This window comes from Scophthalmus maximus, chromosome 5 (assembly GCF_022379125.1).
Source record: "Scophthalmus maximus strain ysfricsl-2021 chromosome 5, ASM2237912v1, whole genome shotgun sequence".
In the NCBI taxonomy this organism is placed as follows: domain Eukaryota; kingdom Metazoa; phylum Chordata; class Actinopteri; order Pleuronectiformes; family Scophthalmidae; genus Scophthalmus; species Scophthalmus maximus.
Window position 1 is genome coordinate 22,192,278 of NC_061519.1, and position 25,614 is coordinate 22,217,891.

General features: G+C 43.2%; 1 protein-coding gene and 1 long non-coding RNA gene across 8 annotated transcripts in view; both read right to left on the reverse strand.

The window, feature by feature from the left end:
- The window catches only part of ptprfb (protein tyrosine phosphatase receptor type Fb), a 162,758-nt gene extending 148,748 nt beyond the window's left edge, over nucleotides 1-14,010 (reverse strand). For 5 of the 7 annotated variants that reach the window (XM_047331773.1, XM_047331776.1, XM_047331772.1 and 2 more), the window contains exon 1: nucleotides 13,583-14,009. The gene's annotated coding sequence lies outside the window, so the exon portion shown is untranslated. Of the gene's footprint in view, nucleotides 1-13,582 lie in introns of all 7 variants that reach the window. The other 2 variants (XM_047331775.1, XM_035633167.2) reach the window with 1 other exon arrangement.
- Nucleotides 14,011-14,041: 31 nt separating this feature from the next.
- The window catches only part of LOC118310339, a 136,834-nt gene continuing 125,261 nt past the window's right edge, over nucleotides 14,042-25,614 (reverse strand). Inside the window, exon 6 of the long non-coding RNA XR_004793766.2 lies at nucleotides 14,042-14,263. This is a non-coding gene — a long non-coding RNA (uncharacterized LOC118310339). The remainder of the gene's footprint in view (nucleotides 14,264-25,614) is intronic.

Genomic DNA, 25,614 nt, shown 5'->3' on the forward strand with positions numbered 1-25,614 from the left:
TAGTGGAAAGTGGTCATGAGCTACGCAGCTGTCAAAGACATTTTAAGTGCTGAAATTAGACTTAAATTAGGTTATGTATCCACAGCACAGCAGTGTTATATAGGAGATACTATGTATTGAAATGGATTCAAGGACTAGTGTACCAACTAAAACAAAAGTTACTACATCTGAATATGTGAATATCAGTTTAATATCATGTGCCACTAAAAATGCCAACTACAACAATTGTAGCATTTGACTTTGCACAAAACATAAGTCCAAGTAGTTCTGTAGGCTGCTATTTTATATCCTATTAGAAAGACGCGCGGTTAACATTTGTAAAATTGTTACCCTTTAAACATGCAGTGACAGTTTAGTGTCTCAATGTTTTCCCTGCTTCCCCTACCTTCCAAACGTTTACCTCAGAAAGAGTCAATTATAATTAATACATTTTTCAATTTAGATAATCTGTCTTATTACCTGGATGTTACTTTGATGTTTGTTTGTTTGGTTGCGGGTGCTTCCTTTGACACACAAAGTATGCGTTCATATTACTTTCAGATCAAATCTAAGCTGCTTTGTGCAGGTAGCTGCTTTGTGCAGGTACAAAAGCACAGATAAGACTTGCAGCAAGCAAAAGTGAGAAATAGTCTTGTTATTTAGCAGTTGTACTTTGCTTTGCCTTTTGTTTTCATCAATTTCCAGAACAGGGATCCGAACATAAAAACAAAGCAGTGTCATGCCAGTCACTAGATACTAAAAAGACGAAGATAAAATGCTAGAAAGGAGGTGTAAAGGCTGTTGAAATATTACATTGGGCTTTTCTAAAAATCAAAGATTGATGATCTTCTTCAACCTCCAAGAGGGGAGGATAACAAAAACTTTAACAGCTCTCTTCACTATGCCTTGGTTCTGACTCACAGCAGGTCTTTTGCTTTTCACTTCAAACCCCATCTTTTAAGCTTTGTATGTGTGGGCAACTCTTGACTTTTTGCTTCAGAGTTTCATATATGAGAAGCAATCATGAATACCACTATCAATGTACCTTTCCATCTCTTTTGAAAATGTTCACTGAAAACAAAATGTAGCACTTTGATGTTAAATTGTTAAATTTCAATACCTGAATATTGCTGTGCAATTTGTTCCCCTCCCGATTATTACTTTTCTTTGTCTTATCTCCAAATCACCACACTCAAGAGTGAAGTCGCCAATATCTTTTCTTGCCAAACACAGTGGGCTCATCAAAAAGGTTCAAAAGTGATCAAAAGTGAAACGGAAGATAGTCTGAAAAGCTAACTGAAAAAGTGACAATGTAGATTGAAATCAAATAAAATCTAGACAGAACATTGATTATACCCTCTGTCGAGGCATATACAAAAAGAGTCAAAATATGGCTGATCACTGTTGATGCACAGAGAAAGATGCCGTCCTTTTCTCTATTTTGTGCACAAACCATGTGGCTAGTCATTACGCTAGTGCCTTCCCTTCCAAACTAGACTTAAAAGGATTAACCATTCCCTGGGAATTCTCCACCTTGGCCTAAATCACATGAGGTGAGTTAGCACAGACGACTGCACAGCAGAGCAAGGGCATGGGGAGAAAAACAAGCTAATCAACATGCAAAGACAGGAGACCAAGTGAGTTCAAGCCAAGCTGCCAAGCCAACAGATAAAGATCTGTCTGACACGTAGCCTTTAAATAATCCACTTTTAAATACTCCATTTAGAAACATTAACATCCATCTTGGCAGAGGTGATTTTCTGGTGGGGGGCGCGGGAGGTTTAGAAGATGGATGGTAGTGCGTACAGACACCATGTGGAGACCTATTAGACATACTGACTTTAGATGTCACTCATTAAAACCCAACGCAACCGCTGCTGATCCTCCGGAGAGTTCCAGCTCCGGCGGCTCCTTGGAGAGACGAGACGCGAGCTCCCTCTCTGCCTTTATGTAGATCTTACGTAACAATGGTGGGAACGGAACTGGGGATTTGCTAATGGGGCGGACTGCGATACGAGGAGCAGGTGATGCTGGCTGAAACATTCTCTGTCAGTTTGGGTTTTAAACGCTTCACCAGGTGAGTCAAAACCGGTTTGTGCAACCCCTTGCTTGCAGCCTGACTTTTCCCGCCCCCCTTTGTTCTGCGATTCTGATGAGAACGAGCTAAGCACAATCAAAGGATATCATGCTTGATGTGAAAACATACCAGTGATCCCGTCATGACTATTGCTTACACTCCGTCAGTTAGCAAATCCTTGTTGACTTAATAATAGGGCCAGATATCTGCTTGCGTGCAAAGCATAAGACCGATCTATGAGTAATGCACATGAAGCAGCGTGGGAATCAAGAGTTTGTCAAATATGGAAAAAAAGGACAAGAAACCTCAAAGCCCTTCTGATGGGCTCAGTGGAATTTGTTTGCCATGTTAATTGCCATGTGACAATTGAAGGCTCTAAATTAATCTGAATCATTTCGAATGACTGAAGCTTTTTCAAACATGTTCAGTTTACTCTGTCAATTCATTATCTCAAGAATTGTAGGCCATACTACCTGGCGGGAGGTAGAAATTCAGAGGCTCCAAAGCTCAGACAGGGATAGAAAGCGTATTAGGGAGGAAGACACACAAAGCAATCAGCAGCCTTTGTTAAGATTCAAGCATCCAGAAGGACTTCCCCACACAATTTCAGAGAGACGGGTTTTCTCTTCGGATTCAAGATTAAAAGCAGCATTTTTCAAGAGGCAGTTCCTATTTTTCTGACAGTGGTTCTACTTCCCAGTCACGGATAAGGTTCATATCTATATATAAGCCTTGACAAAGACAGATAAAGGTGGAGAAAACCTCTTATCCTTGGGCTTGACATATTAAGAACAATAGGCTACTTCTTTAACTCTGCAACTTTGGTGTCATAAATTTAAGTCTTTCTTCTCCTTCCAAATGCGTGACCAGGGTAAACTTCAACTGATGATGCACAGATTGTGAGCAGTGGAGTGGGGGAGGTGTGGGCATGCATGCGAGTTTGTGTGCGTGTCCAAGCATGCCGCGGTGGTGGTGGTGGTGGTGGTGGGGGCTCATACCTATGCTTGGAAAGAAAGCCTAACTGTTCAGTGCATCTTGAGCTATAAATCAGTGCCTTGGTCAACCTGGCCAAGAGCATTTCCAAACCCATTTGCAGAAGATAATGCCAGCTCTTCCTCCCAGCCCCAGGGACAGGGGAGCCAGCCTCATGAATCATTGCCCTTTTAGAGGAGCTGCAGCATGGATCTCACCTTGCTGTGTCCATAGGGTCCTCTTGACTCTTCCTGGTAGGCATACGCAAAGGCAGTGACGGAAAATGTTTGAACAATGACTAAATAGTTCCAAAAATCTGGTTATGAGGCGCTGACGATAACTCATCACCACAGTAAACTACTGTTAGTCTACTGGGTACGAATGCAATATTGCCAAATACCTAAAGGGTAAGCACTTCATTCAGAGCTCAGAGAAACTGCCTCCTTAATAAGAAAGGATTTTGCATCCGTACGTGGCCAGGGAATCAGGCAATTTTACAGAGAGAGTGCAAAGAGATATCATCCCTTGAGTTGATGTATGAAGGGCATTACCATATCATACTTCTCAGACAACAAATATAACTCATTTGTGTTATAGAGAGACAGGACAGTCTCTTTTTTGGAAGTTTGGAAATAGTATCAATAAAAGAAAAAAACAGTTGACTAACAGACTTTATTGACTATGTTGAAGGGAACATAAAGCGGCCAAACTGATATATCAACCAATGTCTGCTAGAGAAGGTATACGGATATGGTTTGGCCAATAACAAGAAAGAACCTGCAGAGCAGCGATGCTAAGTCTGAGTTCATTTTTTTTAAGTGCTTGTTCATGCAATACCTTTGTCAATGCTTTTTAGAAATTCCAACTCTAAATTGTCTGTATAGTGTTTTAAGATGTAATATAACGTGCAATTTTGGATTGGGTAATATCTCACTACGGCCATGATCTAAAGAAATTATATATGTTAAGTTTTAATACTATCATTAAATTTACAAATGCAGACTTGCAGACTATAAACGTCTACGTGACCAGGATTTCCTGAGGCATATTGGCGATTGCGGTTTCACATCTCAGCATTTCTGTCTCGCTTATTCTGGGTAGATCTGAGGGGACTTGTAAAATATCCTTTCATAAAACCCTCCTTTGGAAGGACAGATTTTTTCTTCAGGGGATTCAATATGAATTTCTGGAATTCCATATCTGCAAAACTAGCAATGGATCAAAACCGGGATGATTTAAATTCCAAATCTCTGAATGTGATGGCGAAGTGCTGATGGATGATCAGGTGTCATGCCTTAGAATTTTATGTGCGTTTATAACACATTTTATCTGTGGTTATTGTTTCTTATAGTTATGTTTGTGTTTATATTGGCATATGCATTTTGACTGGCACTGTTTATGTATTTTCTCCAGCAATAAACATTACAAATTAGCTCAGGCTGTAAATGCAATGATTTGTAGTATTTGGCTTTTTTAATGAAAGTTCTTTTGATTATTCATCTCTCCCAATAAAAATAAACATAAAAATTTTAAATATACACATTTATATGGAGGATCGACCACATTCATTCATGTGCTGCAATGGAAAAAATACACTGTAGACCTTGTTGAAATGGAAAACAGCCATTTATCCGGCGTCCATAAACGTTAAATATACAATAAATTCCATTTATTACAGTGAGAGCCAAATTAGTTTTCCCTCCCTCCACCACCAAAGCCACTCTGTGACCTCATGCTGTGATATTCCATTACTTTCTGACTACAGTTGGGAAAATTCGACATGATCTCAGCGCCGCACTCCAGTGTGTGTAACCTTGAAACGTACTTATTGTGAGCCTGATGAATGCTGGTAATGTGCAACTGCATATTGGGCCATTTATATTATCATAGCCCATATTTATAAACAAACGGCACACGGGAAACAACTTATCATTACGGTCACCGCCTGGACATTCCATTACAGCAAGTTCAAAAGTTCCAGTGCTTCTTCATTCCCTGTCGCTTCATTTACTTGCACAGAGATACGAGAGTGGAAAGTGGTAAGTAATAGAATTTCACTCTTATCTGTTGGCATGTAACAAGCTCTGGAGTACGGTTAATGTGTCTTATTCTGAGGAAAGTATAAAATCTAAGCGTGCAAAAGGCGTATACATCGCTAATATCGATCGGGCTAAATGGACACAATTATTTGTAATAATGACTCGAACATTATCTCGAATTCTGTGTCTGTTAACTTAAAAATTCAATAATCTCATGACAAATGGCTTACATGCACATTTCTTTGGGTGGAGTGCGTTACTATTTTAATTTTAAGAAAATGTTTTGATCTATGTATATTATATATTAAAGCTAACATGCATTTTTGGGGCAAGATTGTCTGTGTTAAACATCTAAAATGCACAATTTAATTTGTCCCCTTTATAACAGCACGAATCTTAAAGATATACGAAAGGCTATTTTTTCTGCAATCGGTCCATATGAAGCATTCTTCACACTTTTCTGCATTTTAAAAAGCACAAGCTAAAACCGAGCCCAGAGAGTGAATTATTTACAGTAAGTAGCCTCACACTAAACTCTTTAAATGTTGTTTTTTAGCCTAGCCGTGAGAAAAGCACTCTTTAAAGCCTTACTCGCCCTTAAATCAGTCACTGAATTATTGCATTACTTGGCTTTATTAGAGCCACTCATCTAAGGGTGAGAAATAGCTTAAAAGAGTGCAATGAAAACAGCACTCTTTTAAGCCCGGCTCAACCTTGAATCAGTCACAGAATTATTGCATTACATGGCTTTATTAGAGTCACTCATCTTCACTCGTGTCATAGGTTTGGGTTTAATCAAATCACACCATCTTGGAAAAACCTCTCCACCATGAGCTGTGAAGGCTTTCTGCTTTGACCGAAGGCCACAGGCCAAGATAGCAATTGGACAACAGGAGAAATATTGCATGACGGGCATTAGCAAAATCCTGTGCCGTCTTTATTTACTGTTCTTACTTATCCGCTGCTTGTCCATGAGCTCCAGTGTGACATGATGACACGCTGTCAACGCTAACGGCCACTGATGGCATCAAGGCTCTGACGGTACAGTAGGTGCTGAGCCAAGGCCATTGGTCGCCCCTCCACGGACGGAGAGCTGTCATCTCCGTCCCTCACTACCAAAGAGCCCCTCCCCCCCCTTCCCTAAAATCCTATCCATCTGCCGTACCAGCGGGGCAGACAGAGTGCAAGCGTTGCACTTTTCTGCCATTCACGCTTATGCTTTAGCACACCCAGCTCGTGGCAGCGAGGGTTCCTGTGTCAGAGTTTCCGCCTGCCACAATCACCACATGGGCAGTTACTTATTCTTTTTTTCTGTGTGCACAGAATTTCGCTCAGGTTGTCTAATATGTGGCCTCACGAAAGTGCCCCCACTGCCAGTCATGAACTGTCTTTACCTCTTCCACGAGCTGAAAGCCACCTGGTGGAAAGTCCTGACAAAGTGTCTCTCGATGTTGCGGCACGATTTTTTGCACCTGAAAGGCCACGTGCTTGTACAACAGTATTCTCGCCAAAAGTGTTAATGGCTTGGACAGAGATTCCCTTGAGGAGAGGAGCATTTTAGGCGCGCGCGCACACACAGATGCACGCACGCACGCACGCACACACACGAACAGGGGAAAGCAATGGTGTACCGACATCCTTCCAGTGAAAGACAGCATGCGAGCTAAAACACGCAAGGTCATGATTGCGTCTCCAAAAATAAATAAGGAAAAGCTTTCTGACTGGGAAACTGCACACGTTTCTATTCCATCCTCAGTTATGCAACTACCAGAGAATAATAGGGTGGATGCAATGAGCAGCACGACATGTTTTCTATCTCTCAAAAGATTTTTTTTTTCTTTGCATATGCTGCTAGTATAAATTGCTGCAGATAACCGTTGAGAATCCAGGTCAGGCTGTGTGAAAACTGTCTCTTTGTTCACTGCAGTCAATGTGTAATCTACATAACCTGTGTGGATTTGTCATTTTCCTTCCATTTTGAAGCGGGCGAGTGTGTGACATTTAAGTCTCGCCTGATAAGACAGCTGACTGTTTGACCTTCATGTAATGGTCTGCATCAATTCTGGTATGGCGCAAGTCTTTGTGTGTGTGCACATGTGTGTGTGTGTGTGTGTCTGTGTGTGTGTGTGTGTGTGTGTGTGTGTGTGTGCGCGCGCGTTCTAATTAGATGAGAACCTGAGAAGAATAGGTTGACAATGACAAGGAAAATGAATGATGGTGGCCGCTGCCCCGCTCGGCCCTGTCGTGCTCCTCATCCGTGCACTTGTGCTGACTGGACAAACGCACGGCAAAGGCACTGAGGTCTCACATACATGTCACATGTTCCTTCCTGTCAACTCGCTGGTAAATTCACCGATACACAAGACGTGTAGGACAAGGACGATGCATCCATGCGGAATCTACGTTAGCATCATGAAGGAAAAAATTAAATCACCCACATTAGACAGCTGTAGAGGACGTGAAGCTTGGTGGGCTCTCATGATTCATAAACATTCACCGTTGGATTTGATGCAACACAATTATATAATTTCAGCGATGTAAACATTGCTGACACGAGTCTCACGTTTCTTTTTTTTTAATTTACTATGACACTCAACTTGACGGAAGTATAATAGTATAATATTCTAGAGCTGAAAATTAAACAATGGAGGTTTGTCCCTTTTCAAGTGGTTTCCCAGCAGGATGACACAAAACAAAAGCGGCGTTTTACCATACAACAAAGGCGACCAAATGTGGTGTCAAAACAGGAGGCCTCACTCCAGCAGAACTATCACACCACTTTATTGTTGAACAGATATTGAGTAAATTGCATGGTCAATTGTTTAATTCATCAGATGCAACAGATCAAGCACACAGCAGAGTATCCCTGTGTGATACTAAATTGTTATACCCCACATTATCATCCGTCTAGGCAGACTGTCAATACCCTTTATTCTCCCGTGCAAGTTGAGGCCACAGGTTTTAATAATATCGCCACTATATGAGTCCGACACTGGTTAATAACTTTAAAAATTCTAAAAACCCAAGTTGAGGTCTTCAAATTGCAGTTTTGACCAAACAACAGCCCTGAAATCCAGATATATTCAGTATATAATAATGTAATATCTCGGCAGCAAAGTAGTAACCAGCGAATCATTGGTAATTTTGCTTAATAATTAATGAATTATTGAAATTTCCTGTTCGTTAACTTTCAATCATTTACTTCATCGGGCTCAACATTTTACTTCGTTTTAATTGTAGGTAATGGAAACACATAAATCTGTATTACCTGGGTGAAAAAAAAAAATTCTTCCTACACAGCCAGCAGGCATTTCACGAGCAAGCAACTAACTCATCAAGCAGCCAGCAAACCTGTAATTATTATGTTTGGACTAAAACAATAATTTTATTTTCACATGGTCCAGCTTACAATGCCACTGATGTTAATACCGGTTTGCTAAACCCACCGTTATTGATAATTAACTATTTAAGTCTCTGTAACCACTGACGATAATGGCAGGAACATAATAATAATCATAATAACAGCTGCAGTTAGCATTCTACACTAAATGAAACACATCACATGAATATCAATGGAGAGAAGTAAAACAAGCGGTAAGATACGTAGGTTTCCTGGGGAACAAGCAGAAATATTGATTTAAAAAAACCTACAACGCCTAAAAACAATCCACATTCATGTAACTTTTTAATTAGACGGCCTGTTTGGTGAGACTGCAAAGCCAACTCGGGCCATCTGAGATCACAGGGACGGCAGACGAGTAGCAACAGTTTCTACATCTCACTACAGACTTTGTTATGAATACCAATGGGCGACTAACTGTACATTGTGTGTATGATATTCCACAGTCTGAAAATTTCCATTTCTCTCAAACGTCGCTCGACAGCAAAAAAAAGAGAAAAGAAAGCAGAGCAGCGCTTTGTTTGAGCTTGTCGGCAAATAATAAACTGAGGATTTGAAACGACTTACTTTTTCATCTCTGTTTTTAGACGCGCGTGAAAAAGGCCGTTTCAATTAAGCGACCACGAATTCCTGCTAATGTCCGCTGTTGTTCTGAAGACAAATGATATCTAGAGTTATCACTTACAAAAAATGGTAATCACCTCACAAAATCAGAAGGTGAAAGTTCAGACAAAAGCCTTTTTTCTTCTTTTTTTCACCATGGCACCACTAAGGGGCCATAACTTTTATACATTCTTCTGTTGCTTCGCCATCCAGCCATAATTATCTCGGTTTCCGCCGTGAAGCAGCTGCAGCGAGCGGCCGTTGAGTTTTAGTCAATAACAGTGGCATTAACAGAATACTGACATCCTAAAAGATCAGCCATCAAATTCCAACATCCTGCGCTCATTAGTCTTCGCACTGTTCTCCTGAAGAGGTCTGCCAATCTCGCCCTTTAGCAGCACTTTTTACTCTGTAATGTGTGTGTGTGTGTGTGTGTGTGTGTGTGTGTGTGTGTGTGTGTGTGTGTGTGTGTTTTCAAGGCTCAGGTGGTAAAAAAATATTATCAAGGCACCTCGGTCCATTTTACGTCACGGCTTTCTCTAACAAATGTTGATAGAGATCGAGTGCAAAAAATGTGCCGAGCGTGACGCAGCAATTTGCCGGAGCAGAATTTGCACCCCGCGTCCAGAAAGAGGTTGTATAACTCAAAGCAGACGGACTCCTGTATCAAGGAGGTCCTTCTGCTCAAATGAAGAACAGACAGAAGTGATTAACCTAACACATGACCTCTCTGTTTCATCCATATTCACTACTTCACTCCGCAGCACTAACACACTTTGAAGTTTAAGACAACAAATCACACGGCGAACGGTTAAAAATAGGCCTCTCGCGGTGTAGCCGTGGCCATTTTTAGGCGCACGTCTGTTTCCACTTTGACCATTGCAGGGTTGTCCTATAAAACACTGGTGTAAATGGTTTATAATGCCACCAGTAGACTCTGAAATGAGAGACCTGGTTTCAATCAGCAGTCAAATTGCTCCGACATTACCCTCGTAGACAGAGTAGTAAATCACCCCTGGCCTCGACGCGGCTGACGCTCAGGAGTGAGCATTGTTAAAGATCCACCAAGCGTGCTGCTAAGAGCAGCCCGTCTCTACGTGGGGAGGGGACGGTAAACAGCACAACAGCAGTCGGTCGCTCGAGGCACCTTCTAGACGAAAGAGTCAAACACCCTGATGTCTAAGCACAAACTCAGCATCTTTTGCTATCCGCGGTGGAATCTGAATCTTCAGACCTACAGGAGCTGACCTGATTTGCAGCCTTGAATTCGGCGTATAGCCTGGGTCCTGTAACCCATAACCCCCCCCCCCCCATGCTTGGGTCCTATAACCCCCCATCAAAACCAGTTTGAGCCAGTCTTCCTGGTTAAAAGGAGTTCTGGTTTCTCTGTGCCAACGCCCTGACAGTGGGCCAGTGTGAGGCATCCCAGAGCACTTATAATCCCCTATAAACTAGAGAAACGCTGATCCCGCCCACCACAGACCCACACACTATGGGCAAAACCTCTCATTAGAACTCCGGGGCCCTGAAATTACTTAGATTCTACCCATGTGGAAAAGCATGAGAACGCGTCAGCTGGGAGAGGGTTGCGCCGAGTGGCTTTCCAGCGTGTGGCCACAGAGGAGCTGGAGCTCTTTTAACTGTGCCATTCAGCCCGGCCCCTCGCCAGAGAGCGCCGGCAAATGAGGAAGCTGAGGCAGATGCTCTGGCCACCAGCCCCGTAGACCAGGCCTGCGAGGAAATACCCTACGCAACTACACACACATGCTCACACGGCTCGGGGATGTGGTCGGATCAATGGAACAAATACAGCGTGGGGAAAAAAATGAGTATTTGGTTGGTTAACTGTGTCACAGGTCTTTCCAAAGACTGAAACGTGATGCTTTCTGATAATGTTCAAGGTTTACTGACATCAGTGCTGATGCAAATTGATAAAATATAGAAAATAAGTCAATATTTTGATTTATAATCTGTTATAAAATCTGTTATAAAAACTAGTAAAAAATGTTGATTCTCCTCCAGGCCAATCTGTCCAGCTATACTTTCTATGTAAACAATCTACAATTGATAAGATAAAAAGCAATACAGGCCTTAAACTGCCCTTGAGTTTCTATGTTTGCCATAAAGCAAACCACAGTTAAAAACATAACAGTTGTGGAGTCGTTGTTGTCTGTGTAACCGAGCTTTGTACAGCGAGCAGATAACGTCACCGTGCAGCTAAAGGCCCAGGGACTCTTTCAGATGGGTTCAAACGCAAAACAACACCAAATCAACTGTTGACTCATCTGGCAAGAAACAAAAGAAGAAATCTACGGGGATCCATTGTGTGGCCACCCAGTAATCCCTCGGGATTCATGGGGATTAGGGCGAGTAAATCAAATGTCTTCTCGTGAAAACGTTTTTTGGGGGTTTTGAAGTGGTTTGAGTATAAAGTGGGCCTAATAATCTGCCAATAAACGCGTGGGCGCACTAATGCTTAAAACATGTTGAAAAAACATACAATATTTAGGCTTCATGCTTTCAATTGTATCATTAAATATCAATAATTCTTTAAAAAAACAATCTGGATGAGGTTGTGGGTCGCCAGTGCCAGTTCCATACCCGATAGGTGAATTACATGAGTATTGGCACCTGATATTGATATTGATGTTGAATTGGATCGGTCCCAAGTCTAAATATATCCATCCGACAGACGACCGCACGTTACTATGAATCCACAGAGAGAGTCACCTGCTTTGTGAAAAAGAAATGAGCATGTTTCCACTAAATCAGCATTTATTCTCCAGTGTTGATGAGATAACCTACATGTAAAGGACACGATGTGTTACAGTAGGTCGACCCTCCTTTAACAGGAGCACTGTGGGGGGGGGGGAGGGGGGGGCTGCAGCCTACAGGACAATTTTAATATCAAACTACCCAGAATGTAGAGTAGAAATACACCATTAAAACTTTATCTTCAACCGGCAGGAGCCTTGGGTTAGAAGCCCAAACATGCAACAGGGCCCAGGGTTTATTTGCAAAAAGCTTCTGACGCAATTCCGAGAAACCAAGCCGCCCTGTGTCATCCCGTTACGGTCACAGGCTCGTGCGTTAAGATCTCTCTTCATTTGTGTCTGTGACAGCTGTAAGCGGATTTGTGTATTGATAAAGGGATGGCCACGAGGCTCGCAAAAAGAATCGCCTCCGATCCCTTTTTCTCTTAAGTAAAAAACCCAAACAGGGCTACAGGCTGCTTGATGCAATGCCGAAAATCTTTCTGTACATCATCCACCCGGTGAAAAACGCCCCCTCCTCCTCTCCTCCTCCTCCTATTTCTGATCTGTTCAATACCTGGGGGGGGGGGGGGGGGGGGGGGCTGTTCAGTGAAGTGACACACCTGTAAAAAGCTGTCACACAGACTGTTCTGCAATTGAGTTCTCAAATCGATGAGGGGCTGAAACGCACGCACGCCTTTTATGCCTCGGCTGCAAGGAGCAAAGTCATGACATCCAAACCTGCAGCCTGTGCTGCAGCAGTAGTGATTTTTTTTTTTATCTGGTGTGTGTGTGTGTGTGTGTGTGTGTGTGTGTGTGTGTTGTTGTCGAGGAAAGATGAATGACACATGCATCACAGGAGCGGACACACGACGGATGGAAGCACCTGTCTGTCTCTGGTACCGATTAATAAAGAAAAAAGATTTTCATAATTTCGCGGGGGGGGGGGGGGGGTGCTCGTGCACGCGCGAAGTGGAAAAGCAAAGGGGGATAACTCCTGCATGGCACCTTGTGGCAAATCATCTTCACTATAAGGTCAAGCAAGACATTTCATAAAAAAAACCTGGCTGGGAGCAGATTATTACATATAGCAATTACATATGTAAGTAGGTGGACGGTTGCAGGCTCGCGCCCCCGCGGACCACCACCGGCGCCCCTGGTTATTACCTCATCAGACACAAGTCCACAGATTTGCAGCTTGATTGACGCGTTTCATCCCTTGAGAACACAACAGCTACAGAAGAAGAAGAAAAAAACATCTATAAAAGATCCTTCTCCCACTGAGAAGTGCCTGCGCTCAGTTTGGTGCCAACTCTGCGCAGGGGGCTGCGTAACCGACACCACCCGGGGGGGAAACGAGAGACCGAGACGAATAACCTGCACCCTCTTTCCCCCTCGCGTCCTCTGGACAATAAAAGACCCGAATATACATACATATAGCTATATATATTTATAAATATATATTCCAACATCCGTGCTCTCCGATCGCCACCGTCATAAAGTTGTTGTGCCTGAATGTGTTCGCGGCCGCCTGGCGTTAGCCGGAGCCCGGTGGAGCCGGACGGGAGGGAGCCCGCTCGCACCGTCCGACCGTGATAACACATGATATATCAACAAGCACATTTCAAAGTGCTTCCAGCTCACGGACGAATCAGTGCACCAAGTTGGCGCCGTGGCACAGCGCGTAAAAAGGGACAGAAAAGGAGCCGCGCGTCAGGTCCAACGCGCCACATTGGACACGGACGACGGTGTTACTTACTCAATCTCCCCGCTGTCGCCGCCGTTGGCATTTCTCTCCTTCTCCCCTCTCTCCGTTAGTCCCGGGTTCAGGTCGGAGGAAGCACAAACATCCACTTCACGGGGGGAATGAAAGCGGCCGACAAGACTTTTAGAAACCAGAGGAGACGACGAAGAGCGAGAAGAAGAAGAAGAGGAAGAAGAAGAGGAGGAGGAGGAGGAGGAGGAGGAAGAAGGGGGGAAAAAAGAAAAGATACGCGTCCACTGGCCGGAGGAACACGAGGTCCTCTCCTCGGCCGACCGGGGTCGTGGTGGATACCGGATCTATTCGTGGCAGCGCGTCGTCGGCGGCGGCTCCTCCCGTGTCTCGCTCTCGAGTGGCCGGTGTCGCTGCCTCTCTCTCCGCCTCGCATGCAGAGGAGAGAGGGGCAAAGGGAAGAAAAGGAAGGAAAGAAAGAACCCACCCACCCCCCCTTCCAAAAAAAAAATAATAATCTTCTCTGCTATGTAGAAAAACTGTTCTGCGTCTTTGCAAGTTGGCGTGTGAGCGCGCGCGCGCACGCACTCGGTTCCCTGCGGTCGTCCACGTCTCTCCCCGGCCGCAGTCACGCGTCTCCCTCCGCCTCTGTGCGGGGAACAAACACAGGTCGACCAGCGGGCTGCTTCGGATTCACTCGGCTGTACTCGTCCGTCCCCTCAGGTCCTGGGGAACAGAAAGACATCCCCTGGTCACCCATGGGAACCTCAAACCTGCCTCTCTCTTTTCTTTCTTTCTTCCGTTCTCCCTATTGACATTATAGGCACCTGCTGCGTTGTGGCAACGATCCCACTTTTGCACAGATTTCTATATTAAGGAAACTGCCTCAGGTGATTTTGTGCAAAATATGATTTGGTCGATATGACAGGAAGCAGGAAGGAGGGTTAACTGCACACTTCCTAATCCCCCCCCTCTCACTCATTAAAGCCTTGGAATGAATCTATCCCTAATGTTGCTGGGGGGACCCCCCCCTCCTCCAGCTAATCCAGGTGGTCCCCAGGCCCCAGGGTCTGGGGAGGCTCCGCAATAAGCAACTTCATGAATCATCACTCGAGAATAGAACATGTATAAACAGCGCCCTGTTATCCTCCTTTTTTCTGGAGCAAATAAAATGCATCCCCAGCCCCCGGTCCTCGCCCTCCTCATCCTTGCTCTCACCTTGTGAAGGCTCAGGACAAGACTGTAATCTATAATTTATAAGAGCAGGGCCAACTTTCTGCCTCTTTCACCAGCACTTGAAAATTGTTTTTTAAAGACAGCCTTGGGGAGGAGGTTGCAGGACAAATATCCCCCACTGTCCAGTGACACAACAGGCATGTCAACAAGATGTTTTTGACGAGGAGGACCGTGATGATGATTTTGCAGCTTGTTTCAGATGTTAAGGAAAATATTAAGAGAAGAGACCCTCGGTCCTTGCAGCTTGACTGTGATGTTCACATTTGAAGAAAGGTTTCCAGAATACTTAAAACCAAAATTTGGCATTTCCAGCTGAATGGCAACCCACTGGCAATCAAGGACAGATTTTTTTTTTTTTGGTTGGCAGAATTCTAAAGTGAAGCAGTGTAAATGGGGGGCAGAGAGAGGGAGGACTCTGCTTACCGTGCAGCCGGGCAGGTTGGTGCATGAGCACTCAAGCGACACCGTGCTGAACGTTGCAGGGCACGGACACTGTGACCCCCCCGGTAATGAGGACCTGAATATCTTTAGGATTCTGACAAGCCGTCCACTCCGCCTTCTAACCTTACCGTGATCAATCGTTAGCTTGGCAGAACCCCCTCTGAACTATCCACCACACACTTCCATAGTGACTGGGACAAATGACATTTACACAAGGTTTTGCCCTCTGCTTGCATTTTGGGCAAACAGGTATGTCCTCCATTCAACGCACGCACGCACCAAAAAAACACACACACACACACACACACACACACACACACACACACACACACACACACACACACACACACACACACACACACACACACACACACACACACACACACACACACACACACACACACACACACACACACACACGAGCTGTAACAGTTAATCAATTAGTAATCGATTGCTAAATGAACCCCCAATTAATCAAAATTTGCTGCTTTCAGCTTCTTGAATGTGAATATTTTCTGTTTTCTTTGCTCCTCTATGAAATAGAATATCTTTGGTGTGTGGACAAACACAATCAACATCTCTCACCATTTTATAGAACAAGAAACTTATCGATAATGAAAGTTATCACTAGTTGCAGCCCTAACCCCATACTACATATAACAACATGAGTTGCTATGTGACCTTGCAGTGAATGAAAGGGAATCCTGTTGATTTTTAGCTTACACATTTCATGCAATACGATGTATACAATCATGCCTCCGCAGAAGATCTTTGATTGGAATCGCGCATTAAATGTTCTTTTATCGAGCGAGTGTCGAGAGTGTGCGGGTGTTTCTTCTCTGTCCTTCATGTTTACAAAGGATAACCTTGTGCAGGGCACAATGTTCCAGGAAGAGGATTCTCTCAGACGAATCAGCGACACGGGACAACAAGACATCTGTTTTTTTGATGAAATGATCATCAATATGTTGGTGCCAGACAAAGAAAATATGTCTCAACAATGCTGTTTTGCATCTGTCTGCTTCACACATCTCGTGACCTTGGCGGCGATGATGCCATGGAGACGGATGAGAGCGACCGCGTCTTTGTCTTCTCCAGACATTGAATGAACTTAGTCCGATCAGGTTTTGACAAAACTATCTTTGTGCTAGAAACAACATACGCAGCTTTCAGCAAAGGAATGTTACATTAATTATCGAATGACATATAGAATCACAAACCCATCTTTTTGTAGTCAATTAAACATTTCATATCCATCCGAGTGTAGGAGCAATACTCACAATTTCAACTTTCTCCCTGCTCTTTATCGTTGCTAGGACTTGTGATAAATGGTTGGCTAAATTTCTGCAAATCCCACCCCCCCCAAAAAAGGCAGCACCAAATCCTCCTCTAACCAGAACACTGCTGGCATGAAGCCTCATACGCGGGTCCCCTTTATCAGCTGTTCTTCCTTATTAATTTTTTGTATTGAACTCTGTGGGGAAATCAGCCGAGAGAAATTACTTGTAAAGAGATTCGTTTCCATCTAGACGCCCCTCAGTTAGTACCTCGGAGGTTTAAAGGCGTATTTAATACTGGTGCAGTCACTTTCCCGCTCTTTCCAGGGACGGACGGGCTGTGGCTCGGGAAGGTAGTGCGGGTCGTCCACTGGACATAAGATCGGGGGTTTATCCGAAATATACATTACACAGGTACTGAACACTCCAATAAGAAATGTAAAACTTTGACTGACAGATGATGCATTGGAATTGAAGCCAGTGGAATCAAGTTGGTGACCAATTTCCTGCCTTTTGATGAACACAACCGCTCCCAAACACGTCTTTCACAGCGTCATAACAGATTAGTAACTACAATTTAGTGTTTTTCGCTAAAAGTACTCCATATTTTAAAAAGCCTTGTTAATCAAACATTGCAGGGGTAAAGGTTCCAACCTTGGGTTTTAGCATCTAGCAGCGGGGCTAAATCTTTAGTTCACTCCCGAGTCATGAATTGTTTAATGAACGTTTCACTATTTATTATTTACTCCTTAAAAAAGAAAAGGTTTAACCCTGAAGTAAGACAAAGGGGGGGGAAAAAAAATCACAGAATGCCTGATTATCTGCACCTGCGGATACTGAAGTGCTCTGGATAGTTTGTCCTTCTTTCTTGTTTAACTAGACACTAAACCAGAACACTGAAATGAATGATTTATATTCATGCGGAATTACATAACAACACAGTGGTGAAATGTTGCTGTACAACAACAAGATACCAAGTGTCTGTTCCAGTGGTTTGTTTTGAGGCCAAATGATATGGTGTGTACAGGAAAATAACTAGTACGAAGGTGTTTGTCAGTTGTTCAATACCAATTCTATCAACACAATGATAAGTTATTGGCTCTAAAATATGTATCTATAATTACCAACTCCAGTTGGGTGTTGCATTTTAATATCAGAAATGAAAACCACTAGTTACCATGTGTCCTGCTGTATTATGGAAAAGTAAACACGCACCAATGATTTTGGTCCTTTATAGTAAAACATTTTTGCTGTCATGTTCTTCATCACTTAGAAAAAAACACACAGATTTTAGTATTTGACGTTATTTTTAGATCATTCGTTGTTATTGTTTCCAGAAAGAAAAATGGAGACGCTGTACAATCGATGTCCTGAGTTATCCTCCCATAAGATTTTGATTAACCACTTTTTTTTCCATTCGTCTTCTTTGGTGAGACAGTTGGTAATTTTTCAGAATACCGTACTATTCCACTTTGCCTCATTCATGTTTTTGTCATAAGAGGAATTTGGCTCCAGGCTTTTTTGTTTCTCAGCCGTCTGAGCTGATTCTTTGTTTTTATTTTGTTATTGGTCCATATCTTTGGTTTTAATAAGTGCTATTAAACTAAATTAAATCTGGCTTATATTTATTTAATTGGAGTCTTCCTGGATTTTCACCCAAAGTCTGCTTGCAGTCATTAGTGTGTTACAGCCAGCCTACATATCATCAGAAAACATTAGATCGCCCCGTCCTAACTGAAAAAATAAATTCTGAGACTCAGTAAGCATACACGTTATAATTCTGAAAAGTGGAAGTGAGGGCAACTTGACGTGGTTCTTCAACTCTGGACTGAACAAACGTGTTAGATGAGAGGTTAAGCGTCTTCAGGTGTCTACAACTAGCTTTTCTTGGACACGTATAGATAAAACGCTGAGTTTAACTTTCGTTTTATACGTCTCAAATGTATTTTGTCCTCCCTTAGAATGAAAATGTATTTTTAATATAATAAAATGTAGTTACAAATTGATTCGACATTCATAAAGAAGATATTTATTGTAACTACTGTATGCCACTATACCATTATTTTTCTTGTGATGTAATATGGATCACAGTAATATTTAGAATTCTTTAACTTCTTTCGTAATATTGCATATAATACATATCAAAGGTGTTTAGCACACAAAAAAAAATCCAAGATGGAGTCGGTACACAGTGATCAAGGGACCGTACGCAGACTCCAGAGCAAGATTCTTTCATCTTGCAACTGTTGCACAATTAACGCAGGGTTCAATGAGGCAGGAAAACAGTTAATGGAAGTTAATGATGAGAACACACAGGGCTTTGTATCATTAACCAACATGCAGCGAGACACGGTAATGATTGCAGTTACTGTCTCAAGAGTTGGACAGAGTGAAGACCTAATTTGAAAGTGAGTAGTCGTCGAGCTGTCGCTGCACCTTGCTGCATCTTGCTGCATTTCCCGACGACGGACATGGTCGGAGGAGAGAAGTCACACTCCCACTCTGTCGCAAATTGCATCGAGCAGCCCGACAAACTGGCCACGATAATCAGGTTCCAGTCTGAATATCGGGCATTAAAAGCGTGCGTGTTATGCAGCAGCGACGCAACACGAAACGGGCAGAATGAACTCCTACACGAGTTACCGAGATAATCATTAAAACATAGAAATACAATATCCCTGACATACGTATCTCTGTGATACATATATTTATATGCAGTATAATTGGTACGTTGCTTAAAAGATTAAGGGTTTGAATTCAGTCTCACTGATTCGTCTTCATCTTTGATCAGCTGAGGCTACAAACACTGTAAGACTGAAGACTGTTGCTGATGAAATCAGCAGTGACGCTACTGTGTTGTAGGTGCATCTCTTGTTCTCCATAGGAGCTGCCGATAATATAGAAAATAATCGCAATAATGACACCTTTTAAATTATGATAGCCCGAACATCAGTTGTCAAACATATATTTTTTTTTTATAGAAGGGATGTGGTTTTGTCTCTTTGTGACGATTTCACAGGGCTCTTCTTCTCTCAAGAAGCTACCCATGTCCAATATCTATAATATATTTGTGTCTGATGTCTCTAATATTGATTTATCCGCAGAATATTTAAGATAAAATGAATTCCCTTAAGGAGTGTCACTGTAGATATTATGAAGCGATCAACTAAAACAACATTTCCCTTCATCGCGAGCGCACATCTTGAGCCACGAGAGAGAGAGGGAAGGAGACATGAACGATCTGAAATAATCCTCTCCTTCAAAGTGCTGGAGCTACAAGAAATACACAGGATTTTCAAGAGGCTGTATTTAAAAAGGCAAATGCAGAGAAACGATGGGGAAGAGACAGCGGCGGCAGGAGAGGCAGGGAGAGGGAGAGACAGAGAAAGAGAGTGGTGGGCTGGAAACGGATGAAGGACATGTAAGCTCTCATTGAGTTGGCAACAGTGAAAAGAGCCCTTGGTTATTGAAAAAAAGAAGAAATCAAAGGCAGAAAATTCCTGCAGAGGGATGGGGGCAGTGAACGAGCCTGTCCTCTTCTGCTTTGTTTTTTCTTCTTCTGTTTTTTCCCCCCACCACGGTAGCCAGCAGGTTGGCGAGGCCCTTGAGCACAAAGATCTGAGAAGGAATGGGAGACGACACAGCACAAATTGTTTTATATTCTGCAATGTGGAGGATTGTGCTGAGTGTTGAATGCTGGGAAGAACAACATTGACACTATATGCAGCAGTTCCCCCTGCGCAGCGCTGCACTATGTAATGCAACAAACATGCCGTCTTATGTGACCACGCACTAATTATTCATGTTAAATATATATAGATGCCACAAGACATGGCAGAACATGCAATATGTTGCGAGGGGTGTGTCGTGTCATCCGTGCACATGTAAGGACACCTGCAGCAAGGTCACGATGCGGTGTTGCACGAAGTACAGCACAGTACAGAGTTATGTGTGCGACATGACAGCACAGGAATAGACTCTGGTTTTATGGAGGAGGTCATCTCTCGGTAGCCAGCTGTTAAAGACGTGAGTCAGTGGTGATGGATGTGATGGACAGGCATTATCCCTCTGTTTCTTCCTGCCATCCCCGTCAGCGTTTTCCCTCCAGCAGATTGGGTTCCACAAGTCATCCCTCACAGTCCATCGCTGGGGGAATCTGCTGTTTCAACCCTCGCAGAGCATCCCATCAGACAAATGGATATTCGCTGGTTAATTTTTAATTCCTGAGATGCAAGAGAGCCATGCTCTTTCATGGCTGGGAAGCGAGCTAATGGGCCCGGATTAGGTATCACGGGCGGATATCTGGGAACAGCCCCTCGGGAATGCAGTGTGGGTCTCTCCATTGAACACCATTAGGAGTCTTGGAGTAAGGAAGAAAGCCTCTCAAAGACACACTGTCCAGCTATTGACCTTTCAGAGGCACAATGGAGGTCCCCACTGGAGAGATATTGAGTGGATGCTGGGAGCGGTTCATTAAGCCATGGTGGGAGTAAAAACACGGTGGTTGATAAGGTCTGCACCAAATCCAACACAGCCAGACATAGATTTCTGTTTCCTACCAAACAGCCGGCCAAAGACGGAGAGATCAAAATGAAGGATCTGCAATTTTCAAACAATGGCTGGTTCATTGCGAGGCTACAGTTGCCGTATGCAGGAGAAAAACCCCGCTGTGATCATCGGTGTATTTGCAAAGGATAAGTATAGAAGATCGAGACTGTAATTGGCTGTGTGGCTATATATGTCCATAGAGCCACTCTCTGGACAGATAGATTCGAACGCCTCAGCCGTGTTTTCCTTGACCACCTAAAATAATTTCCTTTGCTTTCAGTGGGATTGGCAGTGATGATTGTTTTTATTGACTCAGATGTTCCATTAGCCGAGGAGCTGCTTGGGGTAAATGGCTCCTGACAACAGCACAGTGCCGGCGGATGATAACCCGTCACTAGACCTCACACCAGGGTTATTAACTGGCCGCCACTGTCGCACCAGCGCCAGCACTTTGCCTGACAGTCACAAGTATATGGATAAAATATAACACTGTCCTTGGGTCCCTCTCATCTTCGAACAGGGCGTGGGTGAGGGATCAGAGACTGATGATGGGGATGGCGGCATTTTAAATTCAAAGGAGGTTTGAAGAAGGAAATTAAGTGAGAGTCGGAGGAGAGATGACAGTCGCCCGTGTGTTCCGTTCCTTTTCTTCTGCAAACACAAATTTCAGTGCGTATCAAATGAAGAGCACGGGCTGGTTTGTCGATTATTACTCCTCTTTTGTTGTTATCTACTGCTCAAATTGCCACATTATTTTTATTTTTTAGTTTACCTGCGGAAAGGAGATGATGGAGAGAGTTGAAATGGCATCAACATAAACTGTTATTGGGCTGCAATTAAAATTTGTTTGTTTTTTTATCTAAGATTCATGTTTTGTTTAATGTTTGATGAATCAATTAATTGTTCAGTCTATAAAATGTAAGATACAATTCTGAGAAATGCTCGTTTCAGAGCCCAAGGTGAAATTGCTTGGGTATGGGTTTCTTTGGAATGAAAGATATTCAATTTACTGTGATATAAAACAAAAAGGAGCAGATTCCTCACGTTCTTTGAAACGACTAGACTGTTTTAACCTCACACAAAATACAAAAAGGATTACAGATTTGATGTCGAGTTAATTTTTTTAATAATTTCAATGCTAGTTCATGATCATATTGAGAAAAAAAACAGTAATGTTTGCAAAAAGCTGGATCTCAAATCATTTGGATCTTTAGTAAACTGGCCAGAACTAAAATCACTGGTATGTTCATTAAAGCAAGTAGTCAGTCATATTAGTTTTTGATTGACAAAATGGTTTACGAACTAATAGTTCTACTTACGCCCACACAGATATCATGATGTCTGGTCAAACAGCATGCGAGCTGCTGCTGCTGCTGTCGTTCACTTCAGTCTCATCCAAGGGCCTTGAAAAAATAGAAACTATACAGTGACAACTGCAGTGGGAACCAGTGGTCATGTCCACTGCCAGCTCATGTCAGGAGTGTGTCAGCTACGAATCGAAATGGCAAATAACGCTTTCACCGGGATGTCACCTTATCCTGTGAGCACAGCAGAACTCCACTGGAGAACACACACGCTGGTGTAATGTAGTGAGTGACAAGCTACACGGCTGTTCAAATTTGGGGACACACACACACACACGCGCACACGCCTCGTCAGCCATTCTTTAATTCGCGCACGTACACACTCAGCTCAGAAGTGCTGTCACGCCACCCGTGTGTGCCAGCCTATGGAACCAGATAGAGCCGTGCTGTCATGCAGAGTGATTAGAGCCTCCTTTTATAATCTCCCTCCTTCGTCCTTTCTCCACACATCATTACAGTAATACAGCAGGCTCTATTACTCCTCCGCACCCTGCCAGTGCCCCGCCGCCGCCTCCCTCCTGCCCACATCGCAGGCCTCAGAGGGGGTGAAGGACCCGGGTCTCGGCAGCATGGCAGTTTTAATTTCACGCTTTGTTGATGTCCCCCATCGCAAGTGCTTGTCCCGCACGATACCCTCAACCTGGCAGGCCCCCAACAAGGGTCGCATCGGTGCCGGCTGCCCTCTGGTTGGCTCGAGGGCTGCGCCCACAAGGAGAGACAGGGGCCTTATTTAACTTTTTTTTCCTCTTTCCCTTTCAACTATCACCCCATTTGTTGGAAATCTCTCCCTCACAACCTCCGCCCCCTGCTTACCTTCATCATATTCTCTACCCGTTGTGCACTCTGTCACTGTCCGTTTCACTCTCGACCGCCCCTTCTCTCATTCCCTCTCACCCACGTCGATTATCTATCTCTCTTCTATTGCTGTCTCTTTCCCGCTCGCTGCCTTCCCTCTCTGGTAAACAGCTCTCTCTCCCAGCTCAGCCCACTCTCTGCCCATTCACTGTATCTTCTTCGTGTACTCGCACTCCACCTCGATTGCCGCTCTTCATCTCCTTCCCTCGTTCTGACCCATTATCTCCCCCTTTAATTCCAACTCACTCTGTTTTCATTCGGCTCTGCTCACGATCTCAATTTGGATGAACACGTCTCATTGCATTCCCCCCCCTTTTTTCCTGTGTTGCCATCCTGAAGCCTCCATTTACACACTGTACCATCTGTATTTGCGAAGCACTGTGAGGCTGAGAACCATCAATCTGCCAACCTGCTCCTTCTGCAGTCACCAGCCACTTCCAGAAGTCCCTAAAAAAAATGCTGCCGTAAGCACAAACTTGTTGAACCAAAATTTTTTTTGAGTCAGCTTTATACTTTACTGATGGGGTGACACAAAGCTTTGCAACCTGCCTCTCTATTCTGTCATAAAACAAAGTCCAGAATTCCTCTACTTTTATTTTGTTGTGTATACAGTTTGGCATGATTATTACTTATACTGTAGTCATGGCTTTAATATTAACAAAATGTAAATTACATGTATATATATATATATATATATATATATATTAAAAACTGGCTGATGTAAATAAAGCAATAAAAAGGATAATTACAGAGTCTTGAGTTGGCTAGTAAGCTAATAATAATAATAATTTGAAGGTTGGCATACAGATTCAATCAGTTACTAATAATGTGACGTCACCTTTAATGGATAATTCCATTTCATTAAAACATGTCTATATTATTTGTAGTTTTGGCCACCGTTCCCCGTCATATCGGTGTTAATGACAATATAAGAACTAACTTAATTGCAGAGATCTATAAAAACAACAGCTAAAGTCCAACAGGGCAAGAAACTTGAAGATCAGACTGTTTTAAATAGACCAGTAGGTTAGCCAAACTAATTTAGATGAGAAAAGAAGGGCGAAAGACTCATTACCCAAAATGTCAATTGGAAGCACTTGAGAAAAAGTTTTAATATTCCATGATTATTAACTTAATCATCTTCCATGGAACTTTTTTTTCTCCTTTCATAGGGCGGTCATTACGGAGATAGCCAAATATTTGCTCAGATAACATTATCATAGGCTAATATTCAGTAAGCTTAAATGGAATACATTGTCAAATCTTTGCATTACAGCAGCATCAGCGAGACACCTCGCTCGCTCTGAACTTTCCAGAAATTTTCGCGCTCTAGTCTCACTCTGACATTTTCCGAACATTTTACTAGGGGGCTGGCAGAAAAAGTTGGAGAAAATGTCCAGAGCAACATTTTCAAACATTCGCGTTCTCACATACAGCACCACCGGACCTCAGTGCCAATGTCTGAAAACAGCCTATATGTCGGCGCCTGTGATGGACTGGTGACCTGTCCAGGGTGAACTCCAGTCCCCCCGTAACCTGCGCTGTAAATAATGAATGGATGGATTCATTGTATTATCTTCAACGTTCACTGTAAAGCTGCTTCGCCTTGTTGCTGTTGGTATGCAGTGAAAAAGTCATCGACCAAGAAGGTAATGTCAATTCAAATATGTCACTTTGTGATAAAGTGATTAAATCAGATGTCACTTTCTGTTCAACCTGTGTAACTTGGCACACCTGATTAATATTTTGCAACTGTATTGAGTAAAGAGAGCAGCATCCAACCAACATACAGAGACAGGCGAGAATGACTACATATTAATTGAAATATTAGATATTTCACCTTTGAAAAATCAAGGTTTTGCTCACAATCTGTCAGCAGGACTGTTTGGATGGGAATCATTTCGCAGGAGACAAGCGCACATTTAATCAGCTGTTATTTCCTGTGTTTTTGTCTTTTTCTTCTGAATGCCTGTGTGCGTATCAGTAAGGGCCTTCCAGCAGATAAGCGTCTACCACAAAAGACTGGATAATGAAATGGAGGCTACCCAAAAGGAAAATGGCTGGAGAAAACAAGGCTCTTTGGCTTTGGGAGACTTTTGGAGGGTCTTGTTTCCCAGACAAGGGGGAAAAGGTAACAGAATCTTTTTGTAAGTGAAGTCATAGGGTCTCCAGTGGGAGGGCATTGATCGGAGGTGAAACACGGAGGGAAAAGGGAGTAACTATCAGATTCCACACACACACACACACACACACACACACACACACACACACACACACACACACACACACACACACACACACACACACACACACACACACACACACACACACACACACACACACACACACACACACA